Genomic DNA, 22,399 nt, shown 5'->3' with positions numbered 1-22,399 from the left:
TTTATTAAATTATTACAGACGGATTTTCCGTCTGTAATTTAAAATTTTCCGCCGGAAAAAAAAACTAAATCTAATCTACCCCGTCTCTGTCTCGAGCTCCAGCTCCAGCTCCATTCACAAATAACTTTTGACTCAATTCACAGAGCACTCCATGAAGATGAACAATTAACCCTAGCTAACCATAACTCTCCCTGTCTTCATTATGCCTCACTGTACCCTAACTCTCTCTTCATTGTGCCTCACTGTACCCTAACCACGACGAAGAGCCCCTAACAGCACTCTGCAAGAACGTCGCCGGTCGCCGGCGCTCGCAATGCCTCCGTCGAAGAACCCCTAACCGCGATGAAGAACCCCTAACCCTCCTTTGGGTTTCTTCGCTCTTCTCTCGCCACTCTCACCCTCAAGCTCACTGAGTCTCACCTCTCTCGCGGCTGGTCTCACCGTCGACCTCTCTCTAGCTCTCCGGTATATCGCTTCTCTCGCGGGCGTTTCAGACTCAAGGTCGTCGCGCTCTGTTTCCGTCGCTGCTCTGTCACCGTCGCTGCTCTATCGCGCTCTGTCGCAAGCGAATCGGTGGAATTCGAACCGATCCCAATCGGTTCCTGCTCCAAAGAGAACCAGAGCATCTACCAGCAGTTGTTTAAATTACGCCGATTTAGGTATGCATTGTTTAAATTACGCCAATAAACTTTATGGCTCAATTTTTCTACGCCAGTTTTAGCTAGATTTATCATACTTTGCTTGGCTCAATTGTTTAATGGTTCCAACTATTATATAAAGCAAAACAAAAAGTATACAAAATTAATGGAAGCAGAAAAGCTTGATTGAAGACACTGTGATAGTCAAGTTCAAATAAAGAGAATGTGACTAATAATGAATAAATTAAAGTTGCATGATATTTCGTTAAATGTTAAAATATTTTTTAAATATATATATAAGGCAATTTTGAACTATATAGTTTGCACATTTGTTTGAACTTCTGCAGCAAAGCATTGCCGTATGGAGTTACTCATGCATCAAAGGTTAGTGGCTTGCCCATGGTTTATTTATCTGCAATCATCTTGTTTCCTTTTTTTTTCCTGATCTGTTTTTCTATTTCAGGCTCTAGAACCTGCTACTCTTGTTCCTCTTCAGCTTTTAAAGTCAAGTGGAACCAAATGCATAATGGTAAGTGTACTTAAAAAGGCTTTTGAACTTCTGCTATAAGGTAAGAGGTTATACTGGCATTTGCAAATTATCTAAGGTTGGTGACCCAAAGCAACTTTCTGCAACTGTCCTCTCAAATGTTGCGAGTAAATATCTTTACGAGTGCAGCATGTTTGAACGTTTACAAAGGGCAGGGCATCCTGTTATCATGCTTACTAAGCAGGTACATAGTTTGCTACTGGATCTGATTTGAAGTCTTTTTGTTTTTAAGGTTTAGGGTTTATCCGTTTAGTTTGCCTTGTTTGACTGAATAATCAATTCAGCACAATTCTTATTTACTGTTGAGAAGGATTGAGTAGAGATATAAAAAGGATTGAGTAGAATATGTGTGGTGCATTGCTATATTATGAAATTGATGCTGATTATTTCTACACTAACTGTAAAAGTGGAATCCATCCCATATGGAATATGCATTTTGTCTATTTGGTGAATCTTGGAGTGTACTGAATGTGGATTTTCAGCTGTTTCTTTTGATTAGTTGCAAAATTTTTGAAGAAAGTAAAGGTTGTTTTTCTGAAATAAAATGCTTGAATTTGAAGGAGAAATTTCAATCTTCAAACTTGGTTTTTATCTCTTTATCACTTATTCTTTTTATTAGGGAGTCATGTTGATGGATATGAAGAGGGATTTGAGAATCCTTCAACATCTCTATGTCCAATCTTTTCCAAGACCAAATTGCTAATATATGCGTTTGTTGCAGAGAACTACTTTGCTTGGCTTCTCAAAGTCTTGCGCCTCTGTTCTAACATTGACCTTCTTCTATTCTGTTTCCTTCTTGTTCTGACTGTGAGTTTCCTTTGCAACCGTAACTGTAACATTAATTTTAACTATGTGATGGTTCTTGTGATCCATAACAATAACATATCATTTTTGTTGTCAAAAGGTTATTTTTTCTATTTCTGGAAGCTCCCCATGTCGCCAAAATCCTGAGGTATGTCTCTCTTGTTAAATTTTGAAACGCCAATCATTAATTTACAAATTTCAGTTTTGAGATCATGAGTTGGCGCTTCTCTCTACTTCCTTAGCTTGCTGAATTTTTAGAAACTTAAGATGGATCCCCCTGAAGGGAAGTATAGTTGATAATCAGTGAATTTAACTCCGCTTTAACTCAGCCTCGGTGCATGTGTGTGTACTTTTTTTGTTACAGATGTTTGTATTGTTGGTGTTGCAAGGACTCCAATGGGGGATCTACTTGGCAACCTATCATCTCTATCAGCAACACAACTAGGCTCAATTGTTATCAACTAGGCTCAATTGTTGCAGCTACCATGCTTGCAGTACATTGTAGAAGCAAGGTTTTCTTTTCATTCATGAATTGCCAAAATTATACACTTCTACTGTGTTCAAATAATTTTCTTGTGGTATTTCAGTAGATACTTAACACTTTGGTCTCTTACAGGTTGAAGTTTCTGGTGGAAGAGGGAAACCCTCTAGAATAGTTGATAAAGATGAAGGATTGGGGAAGGTAAGCAGATCACAGTATGTAATTACATGTGTTAACTTATCTCTATAGGACATAGTGGTAGATATTAGGATTACATTGTAATGCCATGTGTATGCGCATCTATAGTATAATGTACTAACCAGAGTTGCTGATAAAGGAGAGTTTATTAGAATTTAGAGTTTCTTTTACTTTACTATTTTTCCCCTTTTTTCTTTTGTGGTATCTCCTGCCTCTATTGGTATAACTAGATAAATTTGTCACCAAATTTACGTCAGTTCGATAATAAAAAAAAACTTACATATTTATTGGAATGCTTTTGTGTATTTGTTTTTTATTATTTTGTTATTTTGTACAAAATTAGTAATTGCTGGAACTTTATGCAGTTCATATGCTAAATATTCACTGATATAGAATAATAAACGTAGGTCCCTCCGGTGGAGTTATTTCCCAACTGTCTTGTGCAACAAAAAGTTCTTCATCCATTCCGGAAGCAAGGGAAGTAACTTTATTTTCCCTTGTTCATTTTCCTTGTTTTGTCTGTTTAACTTCTCCGAAATTCAGGTCTTATTCTTATTACTGCAGTAGGTTGGTGGAACTATTTTGTCTGCAAAACTTGCAAAAGAGAGAGGATAGGCCATTAACGTAGGAAGAGGATTTCATCACTGCTCTGCAGAAAAAGGAGGTGGATTTCATCTCTTTGAGCAGTTTGATGGTAAGTGTATGGTTTCATTGCATAGCAAAATTGGTTGCAAAAAAGCAGTAAAATTATTTTATTATTGGCATTCTGACGTGTGTGTCCATTAGCAATCTGGTTTCAGAACTCTACTCTTTACCATTTTAGCATGTTTCATACCTCCCACCATATTCAACCTGTTCCTGCCACATTGTTTCATTATGTATATAACTAGTATGTTTTATCACTAGTTAATATATATAACATGTTCCTCCCACCATTGGAGTTTATTCTCACTGAATCGATTTTGTTTTATTTGTGGCTATTTGTTCTTGTAGATCGTTTGAGGGGACTTGCTCTACTCATGGTGCCATCAGAAATGATTTCACTGACTTGACGTAAGCTTACATTGCATTGCTTTTCAATCTGCTCTCTTTACATTAGTTTCGGAACTTTGCACGGAACCTGTTTGTGATAATGCTCTTTTGTATTCGTTACTGAAATTCTTAATTGCTATTTATCATTTGATAATTAAGTTAAAAGATGCACTGGCATTGATATTGATTTTATCATTTTATGGTTCTGAAGCCTCATGATTGATTTTTGGTTGTTTTAGCTCCCCTCATACTTGGTATCCACAGGCCAGAAGGAAACATCGCAGGATTATCCTGCATGTTGGTCCCACAAATAGTGGTAAAACGCATCAGGCTTTGAGTCAAGTGATTCTGGTAACTCCATTTTTACAGTGTAGGATGATAGCCAAGAAAGAGGGAGGATGAGAGCTTTGTAAATGGGTTAAGTATTTTTGCGCTATGCATGTTTTCCAGTTTTGTGATATATATATACAGTAGATACCAACATCTAAAATATTATGCAGGTTTTCCAGGTTTTCCAGTTTTCCAGGTTAAGTATTATGCAGGAGATTTCTTCATTAGTAAAACACGATTTTGGGTTCATTTTTCTCATTTCTGTATGTTCATTGAAAGGACAGATTAGGGTGACAGAGATTAGAATAGTAAAAATGGATTCATTCTTAGGCCCAGTTTGGGTAACTAACTTAATTAAGCTCCTTTTGATAAAATAACTTAAATAATAAATGACTCTGTTAAAAGTAACTTATAAATAAGTTATTTTGTGTTTGGATTTTTAACTCTAAAAGTGCTTATTTTAAAGAAATGTAATGAAAAGTAGAAGTATTATGAGAGAAGTCATTTTTTTTAACTTCTCTATAAGCTCCAAAATAGCTTCTTAGAAAGTTGCAATTTGGTTTTGAAAATTGCACCCGACATTAATACTATTACTTTTCATAAGTCAAAAGTTAAAAAAAGCTACTTCTAGAGTTTCCCAAATGGGCCCTTAATCTTACAAGCCACCTTTTTTGCAGTGCATTTATGATTGGAGGTAGGAAACTAATAACCAATGCACATTGTGTGGAACATGATACACAGGTAATTTCCTTAAGGGTCCTATTTTCTCCAGGATGTAGATCCTACAATATAAATTTTATTAATAAATTATATTATGTTCATAGATCTTAGAATTAGTTGCCGAAAGGTTATAAATAGCTACCAACTTTTTTATTGTTGTGGTTTATTGCAGGTTAAAGTTAAGAGAAGAGGGGATGATACAAAATACGTGGCTAAAGTGTGTCTCTATGAAGGTCTTGTCCTTTTTTCATTAAAAAATGAGTATTATGTGAAGAGCAGTTTGCTTAAATATCTCATATAGTAGTGAGTAAGGACATTAAGAAGTATTAGTGAATAAGTCACTAAAATTGTATTATTGCAGGTAAAATTTGATATATCTGAGGTTTACTTGTAAGCTATACCTTGCTTTTAAACTTGGAGTGAATTCATTGTAAAGTGTAAGTTTTGCATGTTTGCTTAGAAGGATATATAGCTTCTAACTCATGACATGTTCATATAGTTACTTTACTCTCAGTGAATGAACTGTACAGGTTTTAGCCAGAGGTGTTGATTGTGATATAGCTTTGCTTTCAGTAGAAAGTGATGAATTATGGAGAGATGTGGAACCTCTCAGATTAGGACGATTGTCGCATCTTCAGGTTTGAAATAGCTTTCTTTTTATTTTTTCCCTTTTTTTTAATTTGAAAATTCTCAGTGTTTCAATGGAAAATGTTAAAAGAATATATACCATATAATTTGTAATAGAATATATTTCTATTTGCATGCTGATCAACTGAAATTTCTGTATACTTGTCTTGTAACTTATAGGATTCTGTTACTGTGGTGGGATATCCTCCCTTCTAGCTGATGGTTTAGCTGTTGCTGTACAGGTACTGCCAATATACCATATATTATTATTAGTTACTTATTATAGAAACTTAAAGCACATATATATTTACAAAAAATTGAAAGGAGTATCTAATAATAATTTTGGTTGGGTGACAGGCAATTCTAGCATGTGCCTTTGCTGAGAAAAATTTTGACAAAGTAACGGCTGAAGGATCAAAAGGAGAGGAAAAAGCAGGAAATTAGGACTCATAATGCTCAGTTGCATGCTGCAGTATCTGTGGCAGGCATAGTTGCTGCCGTTGCGGCCATTGCAGCTTCAATAGAGTGTACATTGTAGAATCAATAGAGTGTACATAGCAGCCATAAGAAAGTGTACATAGCTGCCATAAAGTTCTACACTTACCATATGAGTGGTCTCTAGCTTAGCTTGCATTGTTCAAGGAATTTTAGAAAATTCTAAGGATACTACTCTACTAATGTTTGTGAGACATGAATGTAATTTTCACTCCATATGGATGTACAAGTGTATATTATTGAATAAGTAGAGTTATATGCAAAGAAATATTATATAGATAATCTATTTTTCATATATCTCAAAGAAGAAAAAAATAATATATAATTTATTTGAGTTGAGTTGAGTTTTTTTATATTTATTTTATATGAAAACAAGTTTATTTTGCAATTAGAAAAATAAAAAAATTATATTTTACCTTATTGACGGATTTACAGACGGATTTTCTGTCTGTAATCAGAACGTGGGATGATTTTCCAAAGTTCAAATTACAGACGGAAAATCCGTCGGAAAATCTGTCTGTAATTACAGACGGAAAATCCGTCTGAAAATCCGTCTGTAATTACAGACAGAAAATCCGTCGAAAAATCCGTCTGTAATTACATACGGAAAATCCGTCTGAAAATTCGTCTGTAATTACAGACGGAAAATCCGTCGGAAAGTTCGTCGCTTTTGGGAAATGGATAAAAAATTTACAGAGGGAAAATCCGTCGGTAACTGGTAAAAATCCGTCTGTAATTTTCCGACGGAAAATAAATCCGTCGGTAAATAATTTCCGACGGGGCTTTTACAGAGGGACAAAATCCGTCGGTAACCAAAAATCCGTCTGTAATAAAGACCGAATCCGTCTGTAAATCTGTCTGTATTAATCCATTTTCTAGTTGTGATAAAATATAAATTATAAGTTATATATAGAGTGAGAAGTGTGATAGAAAGAAATAAAGAAGGGGAGAGAGATAAATAAGAGGATGTTGAAAAAGAATTTATTAATTTTTGAGAAAAATATTTTCACTCAATTTTATTGAGAAAGTGTTATATGACATATTTTTGTTGTTAAATTAGTAATATAATATAGCTATATTTCAATTTTAGTTTTAATTTTAATTTAATTTTAGTTGCAACTAGAGAATGTAATATTACATATTTTGATGGTCAATTTTATAATTAGTCATTAGTAATAACATATAAGAGAGATAGAATAGGTAGTGAAGAAATAAGAGAGACAGATAAAGGAAGAAAACTTTTTAATTTTAAAGGGTAAAATTTGATTTTAATTACAATAAAAAAGTAATATATAGCACATAATTTTAGTTATAAAATTAATAATATATGATAGATAATAGATTCTTAATAATAAAATAAACAAAGACTCAAATAAAAATATTTAAAATATCTTTTAATAAAGACGTTTGATATTGTCTATTAAATAAATAGTCATATATTAAATTTTTGTCACGTCGCATATAGATTAAAGTGTTGTCATTATTAAAAAATATTATTATATTCTTGAAATTTTTACTTTAGTTTTAATGCAAATTTTTAATTTATTTAAAATTTAAATTTTTAACAAAGGATTTATTAGTGAATTGTTTTATCTTTTTATTATTTTTTATAAATTTTATAATATTATTTCTCTGCTTCTATTTTATTATTATTTTGATATTTTTTATTTTTTTGCAAATTTAACAATTCTTATTACTAATTATTTTATTTTTAGTCTGATAATTTTTATTCATTTTTGAATTTCTTAAACAAAATTTATTGTAAAATTGAAATTTTGAAAAAAAATCTTTTGTTTTAATTTAAAAAATTTAATATCATTTGAATTAATATTATTTAGAATCATTAATTTTGATATATTAATTTGGATAATTTAATTATTTATTCTCTTAAAATTTTTAATTTACTTATTAATTTAATTTTATTCATAATTTATATTTTTTATTATTAACCCATATTTCTTGAAACACATATTTTAAATGCGGTCAAATAAATAATTTAAAAAAATATATTTTTACCATATAAATTTTTATATGGGTGGTGACTAATAAAATATTGGTGTCAAAATTTAAGATGAATGCAACAAAATTATAAACTAAATATAAACTTCTTGAATAGTACTAATGTCGAATTTTTTATTTTAATAAATAAAATAAATATAATAATTATTGAATTAAATAATTTTATAATTTATTACCAAAATTCGTCAGTCTTTCTTATCTCGTTTATACTGTAAATGAGATAATTTTACACGTATCTCGTTTACAGTATAAACGAGATAAGATACGTGGACGTGATATGTGTATATCTCGTTTACACTGTAAACGAGATATGTGTAAAATTATCTTGTTCATAGTGTAAACGAGATACATGCAAATGTATCTTGTTTACAGTGTAAATGAGATACATATAGTGAGACAATTTTTCAGCAGCTATAAAAGGATGTGTAACTCTTGGCATTCTCCACATACATTTTATATCTTCTTCTGTCCTATTTTTTCACAAAAAGAAAGCAACAATGGCCATTAATAGCGTATACATAGTTGTGTGTGTTTACCCCATTTATCGTATGAGAAATTATGACAATAGGGTGATATTTGAGTGTTAGAATTCGATACTGTTGCACACTCTGCGTATGAATTCGTTGTCTGAGTTGAGGAGTTTAATTTTGAGCAACCTTGGTGGCACAGAAACGAAGAAGGTCAGAAGGGTGGGGTATAGGTTGCTGGCATCGTTGGGTAATGGAGTTTTCTTATTTCGGCTATTTCGGCTTCTAGGGGACGAGCATGTGCGACTCATGTTTGACATCCGTGGTAGCATCATGGCGGAACAAGTGATGGAGCTTTCCGCTGAGATTGAAGATGTTGGTGGTGGTGGTTCTGTACACTCAACCTATGTACAGGACGACCAACCTCTCGCACCACCACCCATTTATGTCGCCATTCCAGTGGAGGACAGGAAGATGGGTAAGGAAGACTCCGACGAAAAGTACGTTGTCGATAGTGCTGATAGTGATTCTTTTGAAGGGGGTGATGAGGAGGAGTTTGTACCGGCGGAGATGCCCGCCGGGACAGCGGTGCGCTGTGTTTTACCTCCCCCACCCAATTCCGGCGCTATCAGATGTACTAAGTCACTATCATACATTGGATATGGACGCTATACATGAGAGAACTCTGTTTTCCAACACGGAGAAAGAGGATTACAACCTAGACGGTGGGGGTAGAGTTTTGGGTTGGTCACAAATTCAAATGTTGAGATGCAGTGATACAGGGTGTGAAGAACTACAATATTCGCAGGAGTGCTGAGTATCGGGTGATCGAATCGAACCGATTACAGTACCATGTGCAATGTTGTCAAGCTGCAAATGACTGTCCATGGAGTTTCCGTATTGCCTTTTGACAGAACCTCAGATACTGGTGAGTTCAAGTTTAATTGAGGCGTACTTACTCATAGGGGTGTTCGCGGTGCGGTTTGGTTCGGTTTTTGAGAAAAAAGTCATCCGATCCGATCGTCTAATTAAATTGCGGTTCGGTTTGGTTCAGTTTTTTTATCAAGGCCATCCGAACCAAACCAAACCAATTAAAATCGGTTTGATTTGGTTTGGTTTGTTCGGCTTTTTCAATCAATTCAAAAAAAATACTACCATACTATTTCACAAAGTCATAACATTGAAATCGACAAACACAAATACACAATAGCTAACAAAGTCTAGATCTAATAAAATTTAACGACAAAAGGAATTCAAATACGACAATTACAGAAGTTTAATAGTTCAACAGTCAACACAACTGAAAATAAAAATAAATTGTCATTAAAAGATAGCAAAGTTATGGTGTCTTCTCCAACAAAACAGCTAAACTTCTTATGCAAACTAACTTGAAATAAAAAAAATAGTTACATAATAATAATAATAATAATAATAATAATAATAATAATAATAATAATAATAATAATAATAATAAACAGTTATGCATCTATTCTCTACTCTAAAGTTGAATTGGCATTGGTACTCTGTATAAGAGTGAGGGTACAAGTCCAATATCTATAGCTCCAGTGACATCATAATATACATATACCAGAATGATCAAAATTCAAAAGTATCGGTGCCAATAAAATTAATCTTAGGAAACAGCTACATGAAATGAAACCATGGTGATAGTAGTATATATGTATCATCCAATGAAATAATGAGAAATACGTTTGATAAAAGTATGATAATTAATTAAGCACCGCAAGACATCACTATGTGATTGGAACTTTATATCCCCAGAGTATATTTCTGCAATTTTATCTATGTTCATACCATGAAGAAAATAAGCAATAAGGTATACATTCGTTCACATTATGGAAGAAGAAAAATGAAACAAATATGGATGTTAAAGGGTGAAAAGTTGCTAAAATCCTCAACGCAAGATCAGCAAAAGAAGTATGAAACTCTGCTTTTAATTGGAAGTGGAGGATATGGATAAGCAAAGAGCAAGAGGAAAGTGGTCAAGGCAGCCCAAAAAGCTATTCCTGCAACAAAATTAGGAAGGTGACAATTGTGTTGGAGCAATTCAAGTACAGAATATGTAATTGGGGGCATAAATTTTTATTTTCTTTCAATAGACATATCTTTTAATCCTAAACTCTTCATTTTCAACTGCAAAGAATATAAATCAAACTCTTCTTTACTATTTTATTGTGCAATCATTTTATGATGAGAAGATGCTTATATAAAAAGAGCCAATTGAATTATGAGTTATGATACACTAAGAAGCCTTCATTTCTATTATACTTCTACTCAAAAGGCATGCCTTAGTTCCCTTTTTGTTATCATGAGTCAATAACCAGCAATACCAAATTAACAAGAATAAACTGAACAATAAACTGATCTCAATAAACTGAACAATAAATTAATAACCAGCAAACAATAATTTAACTAGCAACAATAATCAATAACCAAGTCAGCAAACAATTCAACAAATAGAACAAAATCAGCAAGTCAGCATCAATAACCAGCAACAATAATTTAACCAGCAACAATACCTAACAAAATAAATCAATAACCATCAATAACCAGAGGGTTGTGGCTCTGCTACTGCTGGGTGCGAGGGAGGAGGGTCGGGCTCTGCTACTGCTGGCGCTGGGTGCGAGGGATGAGGGTCGTGCTCTGCTAAAGCTGGCGCTGGGTGTGAGGGATGAGGGTCATGCTCTGCTAGACTGCTACTGCTGTGTGCGAGGGTCGTACATGCTGTGGCTGGGGCTTCGTGGTGCTCTGTTCGCGAAGAACGTGGTGGCAGGCTGGGAGGAACGTGGGTTCGCCACCGTGAGAGGAGAGCGCCATTGCAAAGAGGAGAGCGCGACCGTGAGAGGAGAGCATGACTATGAGAGGCTGAGACTGAGAGCTTTGGATTGGGGGTGGGAGGCGTAGGGTTAGGGCTCACTGCTGCTCAGGAATCGCGCTCAAGGGAATTGGGGTTGGTTTTTTAGGGTTTTTTTTACTTTACCGGTTCGGTTCAGTTCGGTTAGGGTTTTCCTGGTCAGAACTGAAAACCGAACCGCACCGCAAAAAAAAACTGCAAAACACATTTTTTTGATTTTTTCGATTTTCGGTTTTCAGTTTTTTCGGTTCGGTTTGTCGGTTTAGTTCGGTCCGGATCGGTTTTGAACACCCCTACTTACTCATTTATGGTTGCCATATGTTACGTAGTTTTAAACTATGGCTGAACCATGGCTGTTTTATTTCGTTAGGGAGGTCCGGAGGGTTGGTGGAACACACACTTGTTTAGCACCCGCCATGTCTCAGGACCATCGACAATTGGATAGCAGTCTCATCTGCAAGGTCATATTGCCGTTGATACAGTCCAACCCCTCTGTCAGCTTCCCTGTCCTGTAAGGTGCAGTTTGATAGAGCTATCACTTCAAACTCTCCTACATAAATGTGTGGATGGTGAAGCAGAAGGAAATTGCTCAAATCTACAGGGATTGGCAGGAGTTATACAACAAGGTGTCGAAACTACTTCAGGTCGATGCTGCAGAGTTGTTTCCCGAAAACTATTTATGAGCTACTGGCCGTACCGTACTACGATGGGTATCTTCTGGTCCGCGATTGTAGCATGTTCGATAAAGTATTTTGGTCTTTTTCATCTTATGTCGAGGCTTTCAAGAATTGCAAGCCGTTTGTTTCCGTTGATGACACGCATCTGTATGGCAGATACGGTGGGGTGTTGCTTATTGTGGTGGCACAAGACGGCAACAGCAATATCCTGCCTATTGATTTTGCCATTGTAGAGTCCGAGAGTACTGAGTCATGGTCGTTGTTCCTTACTAATCTGAGACGTCATGTCACCCCATAAGAAGGTCTGCTGGTTATCTCCGAGAGATCGCAGGCCATCAAGGCTGCACTCAATGCCGATGATAAAATAAAGTTCCAAATTTCTACTAGTGACATATTCCTAATTATACAAACTATATTCTAGTTCTTGGCGACTACCCTAACCATGGCTACATACACACATATATCTATATGGGATTGCATAAAATTCAATACAACAGAACTAACCACAAAGTCAGTTGCTTCGGCGTAATGCGAAGTCTCGTTCAACCTGTTGATGTCTCTATTGTTACCAGCTGCACGCACCATCATTGTATTGATCGATTATATGGTCAGAAAGGGGTAAAAGAGAGGAGAAAATTGTTGAAAAGTTCAAATTGGTTCCCAGTCTGCTATCAATGAGTTATATATATAGCCGTCGCCCAGCCTTATCGCGTTTACACTGTAAACGAGATAAAATTCCACGTGTCTTCTTTATAGTGTAAATGAGATATACACGTGTCATGTCCACGTGTCTTATCTCGTTTACACTGTAAACGAGATACATGGAAGTTTATCTCGTTTATAGTGTAAATAGGATAAGAAAGGCTGATGAATTTTGGTAATAACTTTTAAAATTATTTAATTTAGTAATTATTACATTTATTTAATTTATTTAAATAAAAAATCCTGCTAATGTCCCCACACAAAGAAGAAGAAAAAAATATAAAGCAATTCTGTGGATGAGGTGATTAGTCAAGATTATTTTAGAATGAACTATCAACTCGATTCTTGTTATTTTTTAGAATGATAACGCAATTTCTTAAGATAAAAATGATTCATTTCGGTCCCTGGCCTTTATTTTTGTGACACAACGCAGTTTTTGTGGGTGTTTCTATGTCAACTCTGAATAAAAAATGCTGACGTATCAGGTTCAGAAATGGACAGGAGCCTAATTGTTTCTAAATTCAAATTGGTTAGGGATTTATTTGTCCTTATTCTTTAAACAATATTTTTTAAAATTATTTTTTTATTCAGTATATTAATATTATTTTTTAAATAAATTATTCAAATTTAAAAATATTATTTATTATAAAACTAAATAAATAATTCTCAAATATAATTTTTAAATATATAAATAATAAATATTAAAATACGGTTAATACATTAATAAAAATAACCCTATATAGCAGAGCAGTCACAATTCGCCGCATTAACCGCCACTATATTTCTTTATGTTGCGGTTTTTTTAGCCGCCGAACAATATCCACTATTGTCTATCGGAATTCTTGTAGTGATTCTTGAAAAAGTTTTAGGATGCTAGGATTAAGGTCTACTTTGTCATTTGGAAGAGCTGGCCATTGGCCAACATCGATGGTTACTATGTTAGATTTTTACTTATGCAAACTTCCATGCATCTACTTCAAAACTTACAAATGGTAGCATTTTCATTTGGTTTTTTTTTGGAGGGTTTGGATTAGTACACCCTTATTGTGTTGTGAAATGCGATGAGAAAGCGTTATTGTTGCTCCTGTTGATCGATGTGTTGGTCAATTGGGACAAAAGGGGAAGATGATAATGATGATGCCATTTATTTATTTATTTATTTGTTTGTTAGTGAATACTCATATGTAGATATCTTCATGTGAAGTGGATAGTTGAGAATCGTCAGATGATGATTTAATCAAATTTGTCAAATAATCTAACGGTTCTCAAATAACAACTTCACGTGAAGAGACATGTGACGTTGATAGTTGAGATTCGGGCATTAGATGATAATTTATGTAAATATGTTAATTGTCTAACGGCTCTCAACAATCAACTTCATATAAATATAATTGCATGCTCTTATTTTAAATTCTATGACTATTAGTAACAATCAGGAAGATAATTTTATCCGAAAATTAAAAAAATAATTTTAATGCTAAATTTAATAGTAAAATTAATTTTCAAAAAATGTTAAGACAGTTTTAATTTTTATCCCAAATCATAATAACCAACGTTACCTATTCCTATTAATAAATTTACTTAACAATAATGTGTTACATGTTAAACGAAATCTAAATATGACTTTAGATATAAATAATTAACCAGCGCAATTTGTAGCATTTTGTATCTATTAACAGCAACATATATATAGTTAGGACCAAAAATTTTTATTTTTACTATAAAAAGAGACTCTATTAACGAAAAAGTTCAACAAATATAAAACATAGATTTTTATTTGAGAGAAAGGGCCAGGAGTAATTGATAAACAACATAGAACCACTACTTTATTATTATTTGATAAATGGAAAATAATAGTATACTCACGCACTTTGTTTATTTTTTGATGTTTTACTTAGTTCACCATTGTTTTACTTAGTAGAAAGGTGAATACATATACCCCATGAAAAAAAGGTGAACGATGTATGTGACTGCTCGATTTATAACATTGATTACGTGGTTGTGGATACAAGTGCGTGCATAATTGTGTTTTGCTTACATGGTGGGTGATAGACACAAATGCAATCGTTTGTAAATTTATTACATGTTCCTATGGCCGGTGATTTACCAACAAAATTTGTGCACTTTTTAGAACAATCATCTGGTTCTGTAGGTGGAAGACAATAAATGTTGCCTACTGGTGTAACACAATATTTGTTTGCTTGTGCTATTACTTGTAATTGGTTATTTCCTACAAATATTCAGACATAAAATACACTATTAGCCAAGAAACTAGAATCATCATAAGACAATTATTGAAAACAATACTTATTGAATTGTATGGATTTGATGCATACCAAAACCAATGAAAAGAACAAGTAAGAGGATGGAGAAATAAAAAAAGATTTTCATGATGTTTAATTTGGTTTGAAAATTTTATTTTCGTCGTGCTTTTAATGGTTATGCTTTATAAAATATTGGTCCTTAAGTATTTATAGGTACTTAATGATGAACAAAACGTTATAAACTTTTTTAGGGAGTTATAGCTTTGTATTAGTTTTAAATAATATATTATTTTATATGATTTTTCTGTTTGACCTATTTATTTACCCTTCGTATCACAATTTTGATTTTGCAAACTAATCCTAATTTAATATTTTCAAATTTAATGGTTTTGTTGAGTATTAATTTATTACCAAAATTTATTCTTCTTAAGGATATCTATCTATTATATATTATTAAAATCAAATTTTATCAATTCATAGTATAACTAATATAGCATATTTTTGAAAGTATTTTTTATTTATTTAATTTAATTTATTTAAATATATTATTTATTTATTTATTTGATTTAATTAATATAAATATTAAATTATTTAATATTATGTTTGACTATATTAATTATAACTAATCAATTATATTAATTATTTAATTTGATTGGAATAAATAAATTAATTTTGTTTTAATTTGCATTAAATTTTTGTCTTACAAAATTTGGTTAATGATTTTTAAAAATGTTATAATTAATCATTTATTTAATTTGATTAAGATAAATATCAAATTATTAATATTTTGTTTGACCACATTAACTAATTACCTTTTATATTGACCGCGTAAATGATCATCTAAAAATATGTTGAATTTTTACGACAGGACACATTTTCATTACAAAACATTGAATTTGCAACAAAAAAAACTTTACGTTATAAAACATATTGAACTTTTATAACAAAACAACTTTTCGTTAAGAGACGTTTTGAAAGTTTGCCACAAATTAAAACACCTTTAATTTTTGTTATAAAACATTTTAAACTTTTGCAATAAATTATCTTGTTGTTACAAAAGATCCTTATTTTGTAACAATAACTAATTCTTGTTTACAAAAAAATAACAATTTGTAACAATTTTAAAAATTTGATACAAAAAATTTGTTACAAATGCTCTATTTTTGTAAGATCCAGAATTTTTTTTTAAAAATATCTTATTAAAAGAAATTAAATCAAGTTTTGATAATTGAATTAAAATTTTATTTAATTTCATAATTATTGAATAATTTTCTATATTTAAATTATACAATTTAACAGTTGTAAAAAAAATAAAAATTTTATATGATTTAGTTTTAAATATTTAAGATTTTAGAATTTAATACTTTAATTTTATGAACAAATAAAATAAATTATATTATCTTTAATTTCAAATTAGAATACTTGAATTAAAAGCCAAATTTAAAAATTGATAAGTAATATTTTTTTAAAGTAATTTTAAGAAATTAAATTATATTTTAAATTTATACATTATACCCATAATTTTATTAAAATTACCTAAACTACCCAAAAATCCCCAAATTGAACCCACTAACCCTAACCTTACCTCACCGCCACTCACCCTACCCTCTCTTAACACATACAGCCGTATCAAAATCCTGCACCTAAGCCATTCCAATTTGCAATTCCATTTCATTCATAGATTCCATTATTAAATGATGTCATGAGATGACTTAGTCAATGTCCCATACTCAACAATCCCTAAAGCCCCTCGAACTCACCACTCCATTGATTCCTGCATCTTCCAACTCCGTACGTGGAAGCCCTTCACTAACAAACACCCTTGTTTCTCCGAAGGCAAAACCCCTTCTGTTCCGATTGACCTTTCCAAGCTTTCTCTTCTCGACAATGATTCCACTCCTAAACCCGTCAATTCATCATCCTGCCATCACTACTACCATGAAGCCGCCGAACAGAGCTGAGGAAGAGAGAGGGACGAACTCGCGAGGGAGAAGGAGAGGAGGTTGTGCTGCCGCCGCTACCCAGGGTCCGTCACCGTCGCCAAAGTTCGCAACGCCGTCGGGAAGCCCAGCCGCGGTGAGATAGAGAGCGCTCATGAGGGTTAGAGCCACGAGTTGTGAACCGCCGCTGTTGACGGAGAAGAGGAGAGATCCGAGAGAAGGAGAGAAAGAGAAGCTGCGCCGCCTCCTCGCGCCAGTCACCGTCGCTGTTCGTGACGAAACTCGTCGCCGCCATCCGTGCTTCTGTCGCCATCGGAACCGTACGCCGCCGTTAGAAGGACCTTCATCGCTGTTGTTAACGCGAACGAGAGAGAAGGAAGACCGAGGAAAGAAGGGGTTGTTCCCTTCGTTACCGAGCCACAGCCACCGTCGTCACTGTCGGGCCACCACCGGAGGAGGTCTGTGCTACTAGAGCTCAACGGAAGTCACTTGGGGATGCTGTCACTCCTCCTAGTTCTGTTTGAATCGCGTCACCGCACCCCTGGATGTCGGGAACGGCGCCATAGCCGCCGGAATCACTGCTCGAGTTGTTGCTTTTCAGTTCAGTGTTTCTTCTTAGTTGCGGTAGGCATTTTCATTCCTGAAATTCCTTTAGTCACTGTTCTGTTATCTTAGCTGAGGTTTTAGGGTGTTATTTGTTATATGATTAAGTTTTGGTTATTATATATTGTGAATAGAGTTACTGTGGTTGCTGCGGAAGTGGGTTGGAGTTGAGGTTGTGGCTATCGAGGTTATAAGCCGAGAAGAAGGGGTTTTGACGCACTGTATAGCTTTTGAGTTTTGACGAGTTGAGGTAGGGGTTTTCTTAAAATCTATTTTATATTACAGAGTTGTGATAAATAGATATTAATAGAAAGAGATTTACTTCTGTGATTATATTTGTCTTATGGATGTGATGGTTTATTGGACTGAATTATTGGGTGCTTGATTGCGTGAGCGTTGTGTGGTTGTGGATAAAAACCGGTTTGGAATGTCATTTACTTGATTATTAAGAAAGGTGAATTTTCTTGGTTTTAGAGTTTACTTAGTAATATAAATGAAACAATTTTGGAAATAATTTGAGATATAAAAATAAATTGATTCTGGAAGCGGTTTGATTGTGAGTTGGTTTGATTTTATGAATGATTTAACATTTGAGCTGATTCGATTTTAAAAAGAGTTTTATTGTTAGAATTGGTTGATTTGAAAATGATTTAACATTGGAACTTGTTCAATTCTGGAAAATGTTTGAAATTTGGAAATGGTTGAGAAAAGGTTTGAGAAATGTTTGGATGGGACCCGAAAAGGGTGGCAGTGTCCGAGTTTTAGAGGAAACGCTGCCGAAATTTTATAAAATTGAAAGTTTTATTTAAAGTAATTAATTAAAAAGATTTGTTTTTAAGCATTATACGTTTTAAGATTGATTTGTCTATCAAAGAAAGAATTTTGTTTTGGAATTGAGATTCTTAACGAACAGAATAAAAAAGAGGATGATGAGGATTTTATTTGAAATATGGCTTTGAAATGAACTTGGAAATGAGATTTGGATTGATGAATGATTATGATGTTGAGAATGTTGAGATGTGAACTTTGAATTATTCACATGGCTTATGAATTTGAAATATCTGAGATACGAGGTTCCCTGGATTAAGTGCCGTGGCTTGCCACCACGTGTTCCAGGTTGAAAACTCGATACTCTGTTGACCCTACGACGTAAGTGTGACCGGGCACTATATAAATTCCTGGGAATGATACCCCCATTGAGTAATATTGATTATTTGAGAAAAAGCTATGCATAGACTCTTGGGGATGCACGTCGGGGGACGGTCTAAGGACAATTCAGACTTGTCGGGTTGGCTGGATAACCGACAGATGAGCCTCATCAGCCATAGGACAGGCATGCATCATATGCATTTGTATGCTTTGCTTGGGTTTGAACTTGTTTTGGTTTGCCTAATTGCTAAACTGTTCTTAACTGCTACTTGAACTATTTGCTGTAACTGCTACCTACTTGTGCTTTCCTTGTCTGTCTTGCCTGTGTTTGTTCTGGCGTGCTACATTTGAGAATGAACTTGGATGCTGAATTAATGATTGTGTTGTTTGATTACGTGGTTGATTTCTGATTGAGATTTTCTTATAAGAAAGGAAAGATTTTGGATTTCTGAAAGACTAAACATTATTTCTTTGAAAAGGGTTTTGAACGATTTCCTATTGGTTTAAAAAGATTCATAAGGCAATGATAATCACTGAGTTTAAAAACAGTTTTCTTATTAAATATCTTCTTATGACAACTTTGAAACTTCGTGGTGAGACCGTGTGGTTAGGTTCTCACCCCCCTACAGCTTTACCTTTTCAGGAACCGGATGAAGAAGCATTAAAAAGAGATATACTGCGTTTAGTTTATAAGATATTGTGTTAATTAGATTATTTTCTTCCCTCGTCTTTGTTATTACGAGTTTGTAAGAGGGATAGGAATTGTATGTTTGATATGTATATTATATTATGAGTTATTATGTAAGGAGTCTTATATATGAATCTTATTCCTGTTTGTATTTTTTCTTAAGATAAAGTGTTTAATTTCGGTTTTTCTAAGAAATCAGCGATACAGTGTTGAGTCACAGGCTCCTATTTTAGTATTTAGTATGTAAAGTAGTCGTAATACTTCTTGCTATCAGAGTAGCGCAACCGGAAGCGTGACTTTTGATAGTGAGGGTGTTACAATTTTCTTATAGTGCTATGATATACTATTAGTATTATGATCTAAATAATTTTTACAATAAAATAAAAATTAATGAACACATTATTTGATATATAGTAAAATTTTTTGAGTAATAACAAATTTAATTTTTTTATCTCTTTAAACTAAATTAATAATTCTATTTGATATATATCTTTGTACTAAAGTACATTATGAGTAGGCTACTAATACTAAATGAAATAAAACAATATATATATATATATATATATATATATATATATATATATATAGTTTAAAGAGATAAAAAAAATTAAATTTGTTATTACTAAAAAAACTTTACTATATATCAAATAATATGTTCATTAGTTTTTATTTTATTATAAAAATTATCTAGATCATAAAACTAATAGTATATTATAGAGTTATTATTATTATTAATGTACTAACCGAGTTTTAATATTTATTATTTATATATTTAAAATTTTTATTTGAGAATTATTTATTTTGTTTTATAATAAATGAGGGTAATCAGTGGCTAAGAGAAGGGGGGTTGAATCTTAGCTCCTTTTTGCTGAGTGTCACTTTCTGCCCTTAGAAATAACTTCAGGAAATTTTTCTTCTTTTTGTCTCGTAACTAGTCAAGAGACTTTTTCTTTTTTATCTCGTAACCAGTCAGGAGATATTTTTTGATTTTGTCTCCTATGCAACAGAAACATAAATGGAGTAGAAGAGAGAGAGAATCACACCAAAATATATCCTAGTTCAGCTGCCAAGTGCAATACAACCTACATCCAGTCTCCATCACAACAATGATGGAATTTCACTATAATCATCTTGATTATAGACACCAATTCTCCCTAGGAATTATCCTTCCTATCGGACAAGTCCAGAATCTATCCCCAACCCTGAACTTGACTTGGTCACCTACCAAGCTTTCAACTGCTAAGTGCTAACCCAACTTGCAAGGAGATTCTCACAGAATCATGATACACAACACAGATGTACAAAAGACCTCTAAGACATCTATGATTTTTTCTTTAATTTTGTACCCTCTGCTTTTTTTTGCTCACTGAATTTTTCTTACAAACCTCACACTGTTTGACTTTTTCACCATGAGACTCAAGACAGATAAAACTAAAGAAAATAAAAAATAAAACACATTGAAAGAGAAGAACTTTTGTTAGCTTAGGTAGCTATAAGAACTCTGTGCTTACTCTCCTTTTTTCTTTCTTCAAACCTTGGCTGTTCACCCATATTATAGAAGGGGAAGCCTCCAAGGTTTAAACGGTTCAACCGAGCCAACTTCTTCTTCTTCAAACATCAAATCGGTTCGGACAGAGAGAAGAGAGAGGGAACCAAAAGCAAAACAACATGCAATTACCTCTCTCTCATCCCTTTTCTTCAAGCTTCATCAATCTGAGCCTTCCATCTTGACTTGGCCCCCAAGAAGGATTCCTAACCCTTGATGAACGCTTGATCCTTGACAGCTCCATCTGCTCCACTCCTGCTTCCTCCTCCATGTAGCTACAGTGGCTACTTTCTGTGGTGGGTGAACAAAAAGTAGAGACGAGCTTCACCTAAGGGATCTTCTTCTCTGCCCGAATTAGATTGACACCATTTCTAGGTATGGAGATCTTGAGACTTCCTCACCACATCTTTTCTTTTGTGGTAAGGATCTCAGCCACACCATACTTTGGATCTTCTTTTTGTTAAGGCCATCATCACCTTAACATCTTGCTTGTTCATAGCTTCTGTTTCTTGCACCTCTCTTCTGATAACTTGCATATCCTCCCTTCCTGATGATATGACCGAAAGCAAAGAAAAAGAAGATAGAGAAAAGTGAAATGCTTTTACTAGAAGTAAAGAAGATAATTAAAATAAATTAATTAACCACTAAGAGTGAAATGCTTTTACTAGAAGTAAAGAAGATAATTAAAATAAATTAATTAACCACTTCCCTTTTTTCCAAGCTTAGTAACGTGTGGGAGCAATAATAGCAATCAAATCAATGTAAGCTTTTTCTCTCATGTTACCAAGGCATACAGTAAATCCAAGTTGAATGAATTTAAAATCCATCACTTAATAGAAAGGCATCCGTAGAAGACATGCTTTTAATTCAATTAACATTTGGATTCCACAAGGGCAAATGGGTGACCGAAACATCATGCTCCAATGCCCTTTTTTTTATTTCGGCGCAACCACATTGTTGAGCTTCAAATTGGTTTTCCTGACCCAATTATCTTGCTAATCAAAGAAATATTTCAGCCTCATGTCATATAGAATATTTGTCCCAGGTTGAATATTACATTGGGCTTGATGTGATTTTTGACCCAACAAAAATATGCACAATAACAAATATATTGAACAACTATTTGTTAATTAAAGTTCAATTTAATAATTTTGTAATTTATAATGTTTGATCATCATCAAAATAATTTGGAGTTTTCCAAAGTCATCAATAAATAATATTTTTAAATTTGAATAATATATTAATTAGTTGTACTTATTATACCATATATTCAATAATTTATTAAAAAAATATTAATATAATGAATAAAAAATTAAAAAATATTGTTTAAAGAATAAGGACAAATAAACCCTTAACCAATTTGAATTTAGAGATAGAGCAATGTTAGGGGACCAGCAACTTTTGTGATTGGTAGCCATCAAATAGCTATCAATGATGATTTAATGGTGTGAGATTACTGTGAGATTTCATCTAATGACTCACCTTTTTCTGCTGCTTACATGCTGGCCAAAATTCAATAAAATTGCTGGTCCCCTAGACTTTTCCTTAGAGATAATTAGGCTCCTGTCCATTTTTGAACCTGACATGTCAGTATTTT

General features: G+C 33.3%; 3 long non-coding RNA genes across 3 annotated transcripts; all 3 read left to right on the top strand.

Annotated features, from left to right (window-relative positions):
- The first annotated feature begins 754 nt into the window (after positions 1-754).
- On the top strand, positions 755-1,262 carry LOC148566579 (uncharacterized). Its single transcript, XR_015880738.1, has 3 exons — positions 755-1,022; positions 1,102-1,167; positions 1,244-1,262. It is a non-coding gene; the product is annotated as an uncharacterized LOC148566579 (long non-coding RNA).
- Positions 1,263-1,935: 673 nt separating this feature from the next.
- LOC107637548 (uncharacterized) lies at positions 1,936-2,821 on the top strand. Its single transcript, XR_001619409.3, has 4 exons — positions 1,936-1,992; positions 2,090-2,137; positions 2,354-2,501; positions 2,606-2,821. It is a non-coding gene; the product is annotated as an uncharacterized LOC107637548 (long non-coding RNA).
- A 13,641-nt stretch (positions 2,822-16,462) lies between these two features.
- LOC107637547 (uncharacterized) lies at positions 16,463-19,451 on the top strand. The gene is made up of 3 exons (XR_001619408.3): positions 16,463-17,440; positions 17,554-17,669; positions 19,198-19,451. It is a non-coding gene; the product is annotated as an uncharacterized LOC107637547 (long non-coding RNA).
- Positions 19,452-22,399: the final 2,948 nt, after the last annotated feature.

This window comes from Arachis ipaensis, chromosome B4 (assembly GCF_059453495.1).
Source record: "Arachis ipaensis isolate K30076 ecotype BB chromosome B4, ASM5945349v1, whole genome shotgun sequence".
NCBI lineage: Eukaryota > Viridiplantae > Streptophyta > Magnoliopsida > Fabales > Fabaceae > Arachis > Arachis ipaensis.
The sequence above is the reverse complement of the archived record's forward strand: the minus strand, read 5'-3'. Positions and strand labels throughout refer to the sequence as shown.